Source organism: Panthera onca, chromosome A3 (assembly GCF_046562875.1).
Source record: "Panthera onca isolate mPanOnc1 chromosome A3, mPanOnc1 haplotype 2, whole genome shotgun sequence".
Taxonomy (NCBI): domain Eukaryota; kingdom Metazoa; phylum Chordata; class Mammalia; order Carnivora; family Felidae; genus Panthera; species Panthera onca.
The window spans coordinates 105,179,801-105,195,932 of record NC_138341.1 but is presented as its reverse complement, the minus strand read 5'-3'; the positions used below and the strand labels follow the sequence as shown (position 1 = coordinate 105,195,932).

At 39.0% G+C, this 16,132-nt stretch overlaps 1 protein-coding gene across 15 annotated transcripts in view; it reads left to right on the top strand.

The window, feature by feature from the left end:
• PLCB4 (phospholipase C beta 4) overlaps window positions 1–16,132 on the top strand; it is a 420,239-nt gene that overhangs the window by 234,554 nt on the left and 169,553 nt on the right. For 2 of the 15 annotated variants that reach the window (XM_078444272.2, XM_078444267.2), the window contains one exon: window positions 6,061–6,122. The exons of the other annotated variants lie outside the window; for them this stretch is intronic. The gene's annotated coding sequence lies outside the window, so the exon portion shown is untranslated. The remainder of the gene's footprint in view (window positions 1–6,060; window positions 6,123–16,132) is intronic. 15 annotated transcript variants of the gene reach the window in all.

Genomic DNA, 16,132 nt, shown 5'->3' with positions numbered 1-16,132 from the left:
CACACATAGCTGCTGCTTAGCAAAGCAGTGTACGATGGTTTTATGACAAGTGTTGAGTAAGAATAGCGTACCAGTTTATAAAATTAAAGTGATGGATGTTTGGCAAGCAAACTGCACCTTCTCAAAATTGAAATGTTGGCCAGTATCCTGAAATTGAAATTCTTTGTTTCCCAGAGACTGGCATACGAATGACCAAAAATGACCAAAATCAGAAGCCTGTAGCTTGGGCTTTATAATATATTTTGTTCTAGTTTAGGGTGGAAAAAGTCTTAATTAAGTGTAGTCACTGTGAATCATTGTTTTCTAAACTGCTTTCTGTGGTCTTTTTGATGGCTTGGCTCTTGCAAGACTCTTTCAAGTTCGCAAATCAAAGACAAGATGATGGCTGTTTAAGTAGAAAGTTGTGTTTTTTATTAGTTCCAAGACTATTTGCAAATACAAAATTGTACAAGCATTTCCCAATCATTCTGTATCTGTTTATCACTTGAATTTTAACCAATATTCGTATACAGAATAAACATCAGAAAGCATTTCACTGCATACTTGAGTTGAGAGAATGCTCAGACTACTTTGGGTCAGAAGAATCTGGAAAAGGGCTGATAAGATCTAAAGATGGACTAACCCTACTTTATTTTCTGAAAAGTCATTAGAGGGCAATTATTCCCATCTCACTCAGTGCAACAATCCTTTTACAACTTCTAAGAACAGAGGGACATCTCAGTCCTTAGGTGATGAGAAGTGTCTACTCTGAAACCTGAAAATTCACACTTTTCATTGTTAAATAATTTTCCTGATACTGATTTAAAGTTACATTCCTTTTTTTCAAAATATATGTTATTGTCAAGTTGACTAACATACAGTGTATATAGTGTGCTCTTGGTTTTGGGGGTAGATTCCTGCAATTCATCGCTTACATACAACGCCCAGTGCTCACCCCAACAAGTGCTCTCCTCAATGCCCATCGCCCATTTTCCCTTCTCCCCTACCACCCCCCATCAACCCTCAGTTTGTTCTCTGTATTCAAGAGTCTCTTAGGGTTTGCCTCTCTCTCTGTAACTATTTTTTCCCCTTCCCTTCCCCCATGGTCTTCTGTTAAATTTCTCAAGTTCCACATATGAATGAAAACATATGATACCTGTCTTCCTCTGACTGACTTATTTCACTTAGCATAACACTGTCCAGTTCCATCCATGTTGCTGAAAATGGCAGAATTTCATTCTTTCTCATTGCCAAGTAGTATTCCATTTTATATATAAACCACATCTTCTTTATCGATTAATCAGTTGATGGACATTTAGGCTCTTCCCATAATTTGGCTATTGTTGAAAGCACTGCTATAAACGTTGGGGTTCACGTGCCCGTATGAATCAGCACTCCTGTATCCTTTGGATAAATTCCTAGTAGTGCAATTGCTGGGTCGTAGGGTAGTTCTATTTTTAATGTTTTGAGGAACCTCCAAACTGTTTTCCAGAATGGCTGCACCAGTTTGCATTCCCACCAACAGTGCAAGAGGGTTCCCATTTCCTAAGACCACTAATCTTTGGTACATAGTTTTTCCTCTGAATGAACACAGAATATCTCTATTACTCCGTCTTCCATATGAGTGAGTTTCAATACATGCCATCTGTCAGGATGGGGATCACATTGGTATTGGACCAGCAGTTCATGGTCATTGTTCTTTCCCAGCTCCATCAGTAGGGCTGTGGGACTCAGCCCAGTTCACCGGTTCTTGCCTTCTGTTCCCACCCAGTTATAGGAAGAGCTTAGATTGACTCTGAAATTTCTGGAAACTTCTTTTATTAATTGTTGCTTAAATGGCATGACTTCCTTCACCAACTCCTCTGTTTTGTTGATATGCTTCTTAAAATTGTGACATTGAATTTACAAAATAGTGCAAAGCAGTGGCAGGATCTGAGAGAGTTTGCTGAGATTGTTCTAGCCATTCATCGATTTCTTGTCTTTCCCAGATCCCATTAGGGTACAAACAATGACTTCTTTACTATTAGCTCATGAAGACTGTCGTTCACTGAAAGTTCAGATGGTTTTCATATAAAAAAGCCAGTTTTTAGAAGTTTTTAATTCATTATTTAATAAAGAGTGTTATGTTAGTTTCAGGTGTACAATAAAGTGATTCAGCAACTCCCTACATTACGTAAGTCCTCATCATGACAAGTGCACTCCTTAATCCCCATCACCTATTTAACCCATTCCTCTACCCAACCCCCCTCTGGTGACCATCAGTTCTCTATAGTTAAAAGTCTGTTTCTTGGCATGTCTCTCTTTTTCCCTTTGCTCATTTGTTTTGTCTCTTAAATTCCACATATGAGTGAAATCATATGGTATTTGTCTTTCTTTGACTGACTTATTTTGCTTAATATTTTACTCTGTAGCTCTATCTATGTCACTGCAAAAGGCAAGATTTCATTATTTTTTATGGCTGAATAATATTCCATCTGACACACACACACACACACACACACACACACACACACCCCACACATACACATATCCCACACATCTTCTTTATCCACTCATCAATAGATGGACACTTGAGCTGCATTTGGCTATTATAAATAATACTGCTATAAACATAGGGGTGCATGTATCTTTTTGAATTACTGTTTCTGTATTCTTTGAATAAATACCTATAGTGCAGTTACTGGATTGAAGGGTAGTTCTCTTTTTACCCATTTTCCACAATGGCTGCACTGGTTTGCATTTCCACCAACAGTGCATGAGGGTTCTTTTTTCTCTGTATCCTTGCCAAAACCTGTTGTTTCTTATGTCGGCTTTTTTTTTTTAATTTGGTCCTGTAGGTTTGTTGTTCTTGTTGTTGTTGAAGATCTTTGTGTTGATTACTCTTACGTGGATCTTGATAGTTTGACTCATTCTTCCAAGCAATCATTTTGTAGTAGTGAGCTCAGCTGGGACATATCAGGACATCTAAAGTGCTAGGAGTGCTGGTGGAGATGTCGCAGGAGGCAACTGAAAATGAGGAGTGGAATTCTGGAGAGGACCAAAGAACAGTGATATTGCAGGATCACCACAGGAGGGAGAATGAGAACAAACAAGGATGGAGGACAAAAGTGGGAAACCAGGATGAGTTGACTATAGGGTGATGGTAGAGGTTAAATTCTACAGAGATTAAGAAATCTCAGGAACGAGATAAGGATACTGCATGTAAAGCCTTAAAAGTCCAGCTTCTCAAACGTCATTTTGGACAGAATATTTAACATGGATTTCATATTTTAAAATACTTACAGAGAATTGATAGTTAGGAAATGGTCATATGGAGCACAGCTTATTTTTACTATTTAAAGAAAATTGGCCATGGGAGTGTGTGACATAGATGGCCAACATATGCCTTAATGATAAGTGTTCCTGTCTTTTAAACTTCAGATGTTTTGTCCACAAAACCTGATTTAACTCATTCATGTAATGGCCATAATTGAATCCTATTTCCTTTCCCGTTTTGCCTCGAGGGTTGGTTTCAATTAGGGCAGAAGAAAAATAAAAATATTTATCATGGCTTAGTCACACTTGTGATTTTATTTGAGTAAAGCATAGGCAACCACATAAATTTTATTAAAATGCCCACCACAAATATTCCAAAATAGCGCTGTAGGCCAACTAATGTCATGGACTAAGTGGTTAGATCTTGATGTTTTGATAATACTAAGTTTTCTCTATCACATTTAAAAGACTCTAAAAACAGAGCTAAGCATTAAAGATAACAGTGATCTTTTTAAAGTGGAAATTATGAAAACATTTAAAAATAAATGCAAGAAACTTGAATTCCATTTTCTTTTAGATAACCAAAAATATCTCCTGATTTGGAAGCTGGAGTAACAAGGATCTGTGTGGGGTGAATTTGAAATGAGAAGTTGGATATTGACAGAAATATAGGCATCTCCTTTATGGAGGTAGTCCTTAGTTTTGGTTGAAGTACTTCTTATTAAAATATCTTATTAAATACAATCCCAAGAAGAGATGACTTTCCCTCATTTGGGTTGGAGGCCATATATTCAAAATGTTTTACTGAATTTAAGGAACTTTCATCATGACGATCAAGGTCAGACAGTGAGAGTTTAAAATCAAAAGGCTTAAGTGCTAGTTCTTAACCATAATTTGAGACAATCTAAGCTTTCTGAGCTCCACTTTCCACACTCTGCATTTGAGTTATGATTTCCAACTTAGAGAGTTTGTGAACGTACTTGGTAAAATGTAACTATCACATGGATGTCCAGCGCCCTTATTTTGAGAGCTTTGTGAAGCTTGGCGGGTCAGCACGTTAGCCCCCAGCACCTGCATTCAGAGCTGAGTTGTGACAGGAGCCGCGTTCATATCTCATTACTTAAGGACGTCCTCTTCTCTTGCCTAATGAGAATGTCATTTTCCTCCTCCGTGGGTCAGGCTGTTGACTTCTTCCTGGTGTCTTTGAAACTTGCCTGAAATCTTGTAGCATTTTAAAATATGCTGGGTCAAACTTTACCCCTTAAGAAACAAAATAATTGATTGCAGACACATGGGCCCAAATGATTTTCAGCAATTTTGCTTATTAGTGTGGACACGGGGTGGGGGGGGAGGGGGTGGAATCAGAGGGTTTGTCTAACAAAGGGGCAGGATATTTCATTCAAGGAGCTCCGTTTTTGCTCTTTTTCCCAGCCTGCTGATATGGCTTGAATTAGAAGTTGGAGACATTTGCTAAAATAAAATACAACATGAACCCTTGGGAATTGCTTCACATCCTACTTCTCTGACCTCTGATCTCCTTCCCATTGCCTCTGGGCTTTGTGAGAGTGAGGGATATTTTTCAGTTTCTATATAAGCAATGGAAGCAAACACATTTTAAAATAATCCAGTAAAAGCACACATCGTATGAAAGGAACAATTATTTGAAGGCCGTTGACCTTACCAGAATTGGGCAAGCATTTGGCATCTTTAAAGTCTGCTTTGCTACTGAAGAGCTGTTCTAGAAATGTCACCGTGTCATTACCTTGTCAGTTGCTCTTCAATACACAATAATAATACATTGTTTTTAATCTTATTTGGAGCCATTTGAATGTGGCTTTAATTTTGGGAAATAAAATCTATTTCAGGAGGACATACATGGCTTTTAAATAACATCTACATTTATTTGAAGCCCAAGTAATGTTTAGTCAAACCAACTGGAGCTAGAAGGGTTCAGAAAAATGACTGCTTCAGCCCCTGAGACTGTTTGAGTCTCCTTACAGGCAAGGAAATGAAGGCTCTGAGAGCTTAGGGGCTTCCTCAAGGACACACAGCTAGTTGGGGCAGAGACAGGACCGGAATCCAGGTCATCCATTTCTGACCACCCTGCTCTTTCTAGACCCACAGGCTATACAGGTGCTATTAATTTAATATTGATTGTGGAAGTAATGAAATCTATAATTCAAGTCAGACCCAGTTTTTCGGGTGTGGCCAAATTACTTAACCATAAAATTTGGATCATACTAATTAGAAGACCTATTAGAAGACCTGTTTCAAGTGGTGTGAACATTGGTGCTGGTGAATGGCAGTGAAACATGAAGCGTTCAATCCCTGCTGACCTATCAGACAAAGCCAAGACAGTGTATGTTCTAATACGTACACATAGTTTGGTTTTTTGTATTTTTTTGTTTTTCTAAGTAAACTTGACATCCAATGTGGGGCTCGAACTCACGATCCTGAGATCAAGAGTGGCATGATCTACCGACTGAGCCACCCGAGTGCCCCTGAGGAATAGTAGTTTCTATGTGCCCTCTCACTTACAGAAACCAACACACGGTAAGTTTTCTGCCTCGTTGGAGATCATGGCTAATTATGACACCACATCTGGAAAAAAGGAAACCAAAATCCTGAAAGTATGACCGTTCTCTCACAAATGAACTGAGATTAGAGATTTTTGCTTCCTTTTCCTTTCAGACTTCTTATATAAAAATTGCATAAAAAACAAAGAAGAAAGGTTTGTGGGTCTTTGAAAGAATTTGCACAAATAGAAAAAAAATCAACCTTCTAAAACCTTAAATTCCAAGTAACTGTTTTTCTCACTATCTCTAGGAGTTTCATCTCTGTCCTTAGTTTAAGCATTTGAAGAGTGGAGATGGAACAGTTTTGAACATGTAAGTAAGGAGGTCATTGAATTTGTGTGAGATTTGAGTTTATTCGGATTAAATCTCTTTGACCACAGCTTATTTTCAAGTCGGGTAGTACCTCTGTGTGTGTGAATATTATAAAAGCTGTTAAATTTGGATACCTTTTAGCTCAAAACCTAAGGAAACATATTTTCTCCTTTTATGGTCTGGACTCCACTCCAATATGCACAGTCCTAGGCTTTATCCTCTTCTTCTGACTCCTGTGTAATAATAGCAAAGGCCTATTTATAAATTTGCTTGGAGAACACTTAAATATCAGGAATCTTGATTAAATTTAAGAGCTCGTTGTCTCTGTGTTTATTTTAATAGGAAAATAGTTTTTAAAATGAAGGATTTCTCAAGCCTTTGAATTGGCACCTGCTCCTAGTCCAAAGCAGTTGCCCTGTTTTTGTGAAGTCCTGTCTTGCAGTCCTCAGACTTATCCCATACACCTGCCTGAGGCAACATTCAGATAGATTATTCAAGCAAGGATAAAATAAAAATCTTTCCTTTGAAACACTCAGATAATCAAGGCAAGGTGAAACCTCTAAAGAGACCTTTTTTTTTTTTCTCTTGACATGTATGATTCATATCGGTGATGCTTTGCCTAGTAATTATGGCAGAGCCAGTCCAAGGGCAAATGAAGGGCAAAGTATGGAGGACTGGGCATAAGAGAGAGAAGGACCTTATGAGCAGTGGGGTAGGGTTTCCTCTAAAGAGGCAAGCTCTGTGGAAAAGAAAACCACAGGGGCGCCTGGGTGGCTCAGTCGGTTAAGCAGCCGACTTCGGCTCAGGTCATGATCTCATGGTCTGTGAGTTCTAGCCCTGCGTCGGGCTCTGTGCTGACAGCTCAGAGCCTGGAGCCTGCTTCTGTTTCTGTGTCTCCCTCTCTCTCTGCCCCTCCCCCGTTCAAGCTCTGTCTCTCTCTGCCTTTCAAAAATGAATAAATGTTAAAAAATTAAAAAAAAAAAAAAGAAAAGAAAACCACATACCCCCTGAGAACATGTCTAGGGTGCGTCCCCACCTTTGAGGACCCAGGTGCCAATCTGAGCCATCCTCAAGCTGACCTCAGAGGTCACAGCTTAAGGATGGGACCCAGCAGAGGTGAGGTTAGGATGTACAGTCAGCCAAGAAGTGATTCATAGGCTCAACCAGCTGCAGAACCAGGTGAAGAACGGAAACTCATTCTACAGACTGAGTTCCAATTGGGCACCAATGGGGGGTCAGGGGGAGAGCAGGGTATGAGTTGGGAACAGGAGCCTGGGAACAGAATTTCAGGATCTTGGAGAAAAGGGCAGGTGCACGCAAAAGTGGAACTGACATGTGCATTTGGGTAACAGGAAAAGACTTTATTGGCCTTGGCCTTGGTTTTTTTTAGGTTTGTTTGGGAGCTCTCTCCTCTACGCACCTCCTCTTGCTCACCCATTCTCTCTCAAACAAAAAAACATAAAAAATGAGGTTCAGGCATGGAAAGGGAAGAGAAAGATGCAAAGGGCTCAGTATATTTGGGGCAATGAGTTAAGTCTCATAAATCCAGTGAAGAATGTAAGTGGCAAACTGATACTTTTTGAGTTTTTTGAAATGACCCTGCTTTTCAGTGCAGCTACAGGCATGTTTATTCTAGAATCCTCAAGTTGTATTGTTTTGTTGTTGTTGTTGTTGTTGTTGTTCTTGGTTGTTTTTTGTTTTGTTTTTTGTTTTTTTAAGTAGGCTTCACGCCCAGCGTGGAGCCTAACATGGGGTTCGAACTCATGACCCTGAGATTGAGACTTGAGCTGAGATCCAGAGTCAGACACTTAACTGACTAAGCCACCCAGGCATCCCTAGAACCCTCACGTTTCAATGTGATCTTCCTCCTCAGCAGTTTTGTTCGTTGCAGCTTCTTAAAGATTGAGTTTTCTGGGTGAATCTTTATTTCCCCAATATTTCTTCTGAGTTTTTAAGAGAAATACTAGCACTTATAGTTTGCAGTTATCAGGGACCATAAAGGTTTGGGCCAGAAGAAGGAAATATTTAAAGTTATTTGGTAGGTGGCTTCACTGTCTATGTTGTAGATTAAATAAATAGCTGTAGATTAAATAAATCTACATTGTAAATTAAATAAATAGTTGAGTTTTGGGTTATATCACCCTTTGTTTGCTTTCTTCACGTCACCTGTCACCCTGAACTGGTTTCTTGAGACTTAACCCTTAAGGATGAAGCTTGAAAGAAATGGTTGTAGAAATTACCCATTTACTTAAGGCCAGCTTGGTATCTACTCTTGATCTTGGTGGGAATGTGAGTACCGGGACCCAGAATTTCCATATCCTTGATTTGCAAGGCCTTCTGAAGAGAAGTGTGCATTCTAGGAAAATGGACTATCTTTATTTCTTACCTGAGCTTCATTCCCAAATGCCTAGCAGGTCTCTTGCTCAGTGAGCTAGTCTGGGCCATAGATTAAGATCAAAAGATCCTGTTTTCTCCTCTTGTCTTCTCTTCTCTTCTCTTTCTTTCTTCACCTTTTTCCTTTTGGTGAGGACTTGATATAAGGCAGTTGTTCTCAAACTTTACCTGACATCAGAATCACCTGGCCTGCTGGACACAGCATGGATTTTTGGGCCCCACCCCAGATTTTCCAATTCAGAAGGTCTGGGTGGGGCCTGAGATTTTGCATTCTAATAAATTCCCAGACGATGTTTACTGACTGGGTACCACACTTTGAGAACCACTGATCTAAGGCAAGTCCATGTGACCTAAGCCTTCTCTGGTCTTTTCACTATGCTCCTGCCTTAGTCCCCAAGAGACTTGAGTCCCCACCTTGGCTATCCAGATATTATCATCAGTAGTTTAAAGAGTGTTCTAGTTAAGAAGAAACTAAGCCTGAGGGAAAGGTCAATCCAAACCCCCATTCTCCTAGTTCCCTCCCTGGAGCCCCTGGACTGGAAGCACAAAACTATAGACTACTACCTTAGCTGCACAATCAAGAACACCATGAATAAGATCCAAGAGAGACTGCTGTTTGTAGAATTTATGTTTGAGCTCCATCTAAACGTACCTAAAGTACTTATTCTATCATATTGCCATCTTTTTTTGTTTTCTATTCCTCAGACCTTATCAGGGCCCTTATTGTGGGAGTGAGGAGGGCTGAACTCTTTTGAAACATTGTTGTGTGTGACTAATACCTGCTACTAAGGGAGAGGCTGTAAGGGTAAACTCTATACACCACCATATATTCTGTTAGTTCTGGTCTTGAAAAGAGAGACGCATTCTTTCACTTGTGAGAAAGCAAGGGGGAAAAAAGCCCAGTCCTTGTTTATAAGTATTTCACATTTGCCTAATTATTTTATTTCTTGGGACTGCTATAATTCTCAGGGCTGATTGGGTTAATTCTGTTTATCTTACATACTCAGTAGTAAAAAAAAAACTTTTGCTGTTTGCTATAACCCCTTAGTCATTAAAAACAGGTACTCTATTTCAGAGGCACAAAAGAAATAAAATGCCTTTACTTCGCAGAATTTTTACAGCATGTATAAAAGAAAAGTCTTACTAAAACAGATTTGAAGTTAATTTATATCTTCCTTATCCCAGGTTCCTACCACACACTACATATTTTCATATTATAGAAGGTGATTTATTTTTCTTATCAAACAAAAATTTCTTTTTTAGAAGCCATGTCTATGATTCAACTGTAAATAAATATCATTAATCTGCAAATTATATCTTTTCTTCTGAAAGATCAAAATACTAGTAAGCCAGGGACTCCCTAAACATTTAGAAATAGGAAACCACAGTCCCTAGAGCTCTTAGCTTCTGCCACTGAGTCCTTTTCCCCACAAGGTTGCTCCCTAAAGATGGGCATCTTTAAAGGGCTCCCTAAAGTTGAGCCCTTCAATGGGAATTAACTGTGTGGAAAGAGGTGAGTAGCAAGGCATCAACAGGTCAGAGAACCCCAGTCATAGACAACTACTTTTAATATAGTTTGAACACTCACCCTATTCAAGGGCTCTTGGGAGGCTGGCACATGAACTCAGATGTCATTTTCAAGGAAATTGTTGTAGGCAAGCAACCAATATCCAAACAGTCTTTTGAAACCAGTTCTTTTCTTGGAAAACTATATACTTCATCATATGCTGATTTATTTGAAAATTGGTCATTACAGACTGAATTATATGTTAACAATTATTCATTATATTCAAATTAAGCCACTCTTAAATACCCCAGATAAACAAGCATCTTCTAGATTTTTTATAAAATTCTTAAAAATAATGATGCATATAATATTATAAATATCACCTAATACATTTATAAAGGCAGTTCATTTTTGGGGTGCCTGGGTGGCTCAGTCAGTTGAACGTCTGACTCTTGATATTGGCTCAGATCAAGATCTTACAGTTCAGGGGATTGAGCCCCCTGTTAGGCTCTGTGCTGACTGAGTGTGGAGCCTGCTTAAGATTTTCTCTCTCTGTCTCTACCACCTCTGCCCCTCTCCTCAACTTGTACTCTCTCTCTCTAAAATAAAAAACGTAAAGGAAATTCATCTTAGTATTTTTATTAATCTATTTTATAATTATTAATTTTAAGAAAGTTATGTTTGCCTTTTATGATTAATGTTGAGCAGGGGGAAATAGAGACAAAGACCAGATGTTTGCTGTTCTCATTTTATTTCTATTCAGTTTGTGTGTTTTATAAACTCCAGGAATTATTTTGAATCAGGTGGCACTTTATCGATAAACCAATTTATTATATATTTATGATAAATTTTGTAGATTCATGACAATGGCCTTATGTTTTTATTTTTATAGTTCAGAGTTCATTAAAGACTAAATCCAGCATAACCATAATCTGTTTCACTTCCAAAGATAAGTAGAGTAGAAATTTTAGACATAATACCCAAGTTTTAATCAGTATTACTAAGTAACTCCTTCCTAAGAACTGGTCATAATTGGTGTGTGAAGGGTCCCAATGTGCAGTCAAGGTTTTAAATGTCAAAAAGAACACTTCACAGGTTTATTTATTAGTTTCTTCCTGCTCTTTGTTCTTACCAGGAATTCTGTTGGAAAACATGGATCTATATGAAGAAAAGACATTTAATGTCTTTTTTTCTTTAGCAAACATTTTTTTCCTGAATACAAAAATTTATAGTCACTATAAGTATTTTAAAACACAGGAAGTATTAAAATATCACCTAAACTTCTATCACCAAGACATAACTACTATTTGTGTTTTGTATATGTTTTGCTAATCTTTTTCTCTTGTTAAAAAATGTGTGTGTGTGTGTGTGTGTGTGTGTGTGTGTGTGTGTGTGTGTGTGTAAGCTGTATATAACACATAAAAATTGGGATCATTCTTGGATACAATTTTGTAACCAGCTTTTTTACCTCCTTAATAATATGTTGAGAGCATTTATATTTGTTTGAGTTGTGACTGTTTTTAGAAACTCTTCTAAACTTGCTGTTGTTCAGCAAACAACTATTCATTCGAAGCATTATTTTTAATGAGTACAGAATATTGAAATACTGTAGTGTATTTAACCAATTGCTTAGTGATACTTATATAAAGAAACTATTTTTCTGGCACTAGCAGCATCACAGTATCTTTGTGCATGGATTTTGTATGCATTTATGTAGGATAAATCTTACTGGTAGGATTACTAGATCAAAGAGTATGGACATTTCAAGCCTATAGAAATGGATTGCAAATTAGTTTTTCACCAAACTATCAAGAATGCCTTTACCCCCAACCCTCAACAGCATTGCCTATTATCATTTTCTGAATCCTGCAGCCTTTACATGCTTTTTGAAAATGCTACCTAATGGCTTGATGAAAACGGAGGTATTTTTAGCAAAAGGGGAAAATTGTCATTAATGATGCAATATATCAGTGTCAGATTCTCATTTTAAGGAAAGCCATTTATTCAAAAACTCTGGGTGATTAGGTCGCTCAGTCAGTTAAGTGTCTGACTTTGGCTCAGGTCATGATCTCACAGTTCGTGTGTTCCAGCCCCGTATCGGGCTCTGTGCTGACAGCTCAGAGCCTGTAGCCTGCTTCAGATTCTGTGCCTCCCTTTCTCTCTGCCCCTCCTCCACTCACACTCTGTCTCTCTTTCTCTCAAGAAATAAACATTGAAAAATTTTAATAAAAAAAAAATAAAGAACAAAAGGTCTGGGTGATTTGATATAGCTGTCCATCTGTTTTTAGAAATATAAGGATATCTTATTTAAAGATTGAAGAGCAAGACATTGACATGTGCTTGATAGTCACTAATTGACTTTAAGTCAGTGGAAATTTTATCCTAACCCTCGGTGTTCTGGAAAGCAGCTTTAGTTTTTCTGATCATGGGGTCACTTAAGGTCATGGGTTATTTGGTTTAGTGAGATTTGTATGGTTGGATAGGGAAGCAACCAATTCTTAATAGAATATTTTTGTCATAAGGTTAAAGGTAAAAGTTATACTTCAGGAAATTCGTATCTGAGCCATGGTGCATTTTTGTTTGAGAGCTGTACGTTATGTGAAAGCAAGTGATTCATTGTTGAAGCACTGAATTCATTTGTCCACAAATAGAAACAAAAAAATGGAGACTGACTTGATTGCTTTGGGGGAAGCTGCAAGGTTTATTTCAAATTTGTATTTATTGCAGAGGTGCAAATTTGTTAAAAGACCATTGGATCCTGGGAAAGATGTCTGTAGAAATATCTTTATTCCTTTCCTTGGATTGCTGCAAAAAATTACCACAGACTTGTGATTGAAAACAACAGAAATTTATTCTCTCACAGTTGTGGAGGCCAGAAATCTGAAATGAAGGTGTTTACACAGGACCATCTTTATCCAGGCAAAAGGGGGAATCCATCCCTTGACCCTTTCAACTTCCTGTTGAGACTTTTTCCTTCAACACTCCTTGGCTTGTGGTGGCATCTCTCTAGTCTTTGCCTTTGTGGTCACATTGCTTCATCTTCTGTGTGTTAAATCTCCCTCTTCCTCCCTTTTATGAGGACACTTAAGATTGCATTTAGGGCCCACTTGGGTGATCCAAGATAATTTCCCCATCTCAAGATCCTTAACTTAATCACATCTACAAAGTCCTTTTTTGCCATGTAAGGAAACACTCAAATTTCAGAGGTTAGGATATTGGGTATCTTTGGGGGGCCATTATTCAGCCTGCCATACCCAGGACCTTAAATAAACCTGATTTCACGTACTTCCCTCTGTTGGCATATGTCCAGAAACAAAAAACTCTTTACCAAAATTTTGACCCAACTGTCTGGGGAGGGGGTGGGGGATGGGCAGAGTTGACTTCATAATCGATCCAGCATATCTGGGATAGGTGAGGTCTCATAAGGCTTGAAGACTACCCTGTAGGTCCGGCCAGGGAGACAAGAGAACAGATTTAAAGATTCAGGGTGGAGTAGGCCAACAAATAGAGCTGTTCTTCCTCAGTTCTTGTCACCTGAATGGATGGAGGGTCATCTCCATGTGAAATGCACATGTCTAACTTGAATATGTTGGTCCCCAGTAGCCTGCCTGAGCTCCCTTGTTGGCCTCATACTGACGCTTTCAGTTTCTCATCATCTTCTTTAGAAGGAGCTTTTTACCACTTGCTATGAAGCAAGGCCTTCGAGGACTCCCCTCCTTTCTTGTCCCCTCCACGGTCCAGGGAGCTTTTCCTCTGCAGCCAGTGCAATAGCTAATCTTTTCCAGTTGCATAAGAATTGAGAAACAATGAGACTATTTAAAAGCCCACTGGCCTCCTTCCAGTAGCTGCTCACTCCAGTGTTTACTCTGGAAAAGGTGCCCAGTTATATATCCATTCTTTGTGTAAATTCTCCTTTACTTCCTGTGTCCCTCAAGGAGAAGGAGGACCTTTCCTGGGGGCAGTGTATGGAGACATGGTGCTCTAGGGGGGTGGAGGAGGCAACTGAACCTTGAAGTATCTTGCGAGGCCTTAGATGGCAAGCCAGAGAATGGGAGAAGAGGAGGCTTTGGCACAGCAAAGGGAAAGCATTTCTGTTTTATCAGTTAGCTGGTAGGTGGAGCTTTGAGATGGTTTCAAAAAGGACATCATTATAGAGTGGCCATTACCTCCCCTTGCCTTTTAAAACAAGTAACTGTCCTTTTAACTTTCTCTGGAGTTGGCTGGACTGCAACATGTACCTTCATTTGTTCCCATTTTAAAATCAATTACCTGTATCAAACTGCTGTTAAAGGCTTGGCCCACTTCTTGAATCTGTAGGTCAGAGTTGTACCATCTACATAAAGTAAGCCAGCCGCTCACTGCCCCTAATGCTGAGCCCAATGAAGTATTTCAGAGGCAGTGTAAAGTACAGCCCCTGCCTGCCAGTTTGAAGTTGGGAAGATTCAGGGTACTTCAGTGTCATTTTGTGAGAATGCCTCTTACCTTGTTCGGAACCCCAGAGCTCTGAAAAAGTAAGCGATGAAATGAGCTACCAACACCATTGCAGATCTCTTGAGAGATAAAGGTCTGAAGTGCCCTCTTTCCATCAGCCCCCGTTCAAGTCCTTCACATAATGAGACCATTCTGATGAAGCTAGTAACCAAGGTAGAGATGAATATTTTAGTGGTAAAGACAGTAATGAAATCTGGGAAACATCACGTACTGAGGACTGCATTGTGTGCCCTTTCACTGAAGAGATCCTTGGAGAACCAGTTAAACCAATGAAAGGTGACGAAAGCTGATAGAAGCTTTCTTTTCATTTTTGATATGAGCATTTTATATCAGAAGCCTCTCATTACTATTTTCTTTAAAATAAAACCGAAGGGAAATATTAAAAGAGATGGTTGGCAGGAGTGAAAAGATGATGGAGCGCCTAAAATTTCGCAAAGGGGAGTGTTTTGCCACTGATTTCTGAAGTCTGGTTTACCACCATCATGTTGTTATTTCATCTTTCTTTAATGCTATTGTTTAGTTGCCTTGATTATCTTGTTCATTATTCTTGTTACAGATTATTCTTGTTACAGATCCCTGAATAACACATCCATGATAGCCTGAGGGGCGTCTGCAGGTCTCTATTGCTCTGCAGATCTGTTTTATGGCATAGAAAGCATGAATGCACATCACTGTACCAGAAGGTTGCTTCTAAGCCACCTCGAGTGAAGGGGCCCTGTGTGTGTCCGTCCGTCCATCCATCCCCAATACAGACACTGGGAAATAGACATGGAAGACACATAGAAAAGACAAACTGATAGGAACTGAGAGAAGTAGGAAGACAGACCGAATTACAGTCATTTTGGGGCAGACAGAGTCATGGACCTGACAAAGCATCTCTGCCTTCTCCCATTGTCTGCTGCCTGGCTCATCTTTGTGACTTTATTTACATGGGAAACCTTGGTGCTAATTAATGGAGGGCTGCTACCTACCTCAGCTGGGCTGGTTAGCATGACCTTCATGCTTTCAACAGCTTTTAGCCTGGTCACTAATGACTAATGGAATCATTCCTCCTCCAAACAGCAACGATTGCCATTGTGAGGAAGCTACCTCGAAACACGACCTACTATGTTGTTCTTTCTTCTGCTTTAAATTGTTTGGGACTAAAGAATAACTGCATCTGCCTATATGCGGGCTTTTTTTTGTTTTCCTTTTTTGAAATTTGCATTCTTATTTACGCAAGCGGCACATAAGTGCAAGAATATATTTCTATAATAAAAATGTCCACCACAGAGATCATACTAAAGATACCTTGATTTTCAGCCCCAGTCTTTATGTCCTTCCCAGAAGTAGGTAGAGTCATACATCTGCAGATTTTTTAATTATTTATTTATATACACAAATACGTACGTAGAGAAATATATGGGTTTGTCTTGTGTGTATTTACGTAGGTGGTATTACACTGTTCATATCCTTCTGTAGTTGTGGATTTAGGTAAATGGTATCACACTGTTCATATTTCATATCATTCTGGGACTTGCTATTTTTTATTGAATGGTATGTGTTAGAGACCTTTCACACTCAGGTTGATTTCAGTTTGCAAGGTATGCTAAGATATGCACGTACCAGACTTCTCTCC